This window comes from Bison bison, unplaced genomic scaffold (assembly GCF_000754665.1).
Source record: "Bison bison bison isolate TAMUID 2011002044 unplaced genomic scaffold, Bison_UMD1.0 scf7180017864148, whole genome shotgun sequence".
Classification (NCBI taxonomy): Eukaryota; Metazoa; Chordata; class Mammalia; order Artiodactyla; family Bovidae; genus Bison; species Bison bison.
In genome coordinates this window covers 7158662-7159502 of record NW_011494720.1, presented here as the reverse complement: position 1 = coordinate 7159502, position 841 = coordinate 7158662, and the positions used below count along the sequence as shown (strand labels likewise).

General features: G+C 49.1%; 1 protein-coding gene across 4 annotated transcripts in view; it reads right to left on the bottom strand.

Annotated features, from left to right (window-relative positions):
- ZDHHC14 (zinc finger, DHHC-type containing 14) overlaps nucleotides 1-841 on the bottom strand; it is a 293070-nt gene that overhangs the window by 1126 nt on the left and 291103 nt on the right. The gene's annotated exons all lie outside the window — the stretch shown is intronic.

Sequence of the window (841 nt, the reverse complement as noted above, 5' to 3'; positions counted from 1 at the left end):
GCAGGAGGGGGCGGGATGCGAGAGAGAGAGAAACCAGTTAGTGACATCTGGGTCAGACAGGGCGGAGAGCATGCGCTGTAGCCCAGCTCCACTTGGAGACACCTGGAGTCTGAATAGCTGCTCAACTAACAGTCACCCATGGGGACCTGGGGTGGAGGGTCCCAGCTGCAGTAGGCTGGATGCTCCGGCCCCTGTTTGCAGACAGGCCTTAACTTAAAAACAACCCCGGGGAAAGAGGCACAGGCTTTGGCACCTGCCCTGGGCTGAGGTCGATGTGGCTCCTATGCTGAAAACCACGTTTACCCACACTCTTTTACAAATGCAGGCACCTGGGACTTCCCTCGTGGTCCAGTGGTTAAGACTCTGTGTTCGCTCACAGTGTAAGTGGGCCTAGGTTCTATCCCTGGTCAGGTAACTAGATCCCACATGCTGCAACTAAACCCCAGCACAGCAAAAAAAATAAAAAATAAATAAAACACCAAAGCACAACAGTTAAAAAAACAAAAACAAAAAACCAAACAAACAACAACCCCACCTTCCCCTGGGGCCTGTACACCCGTGTTCCCAGCAGCATTATTCACAGTAGCCAAAAGGTGGAAGTAAGCATCCATGGATAAACAAGATGTGGTCTATGCAGACATGATGAAAGTGAAAGGGGAGAGTGAAAAAGTTGGCTTAAAGCTCAACATTCAGAAAATTAAGATCATGGCATCCGGTCCCATCACTTCATGGCAAATAGATGGGGAAACAGCGAGAGACTTTATTTTGGGAGGCTCCAAAATCACTGCAGATGGTGACTGCAGCCATGAAATGAAAAGATGCTTGCTCCTTGGAAGAAAAG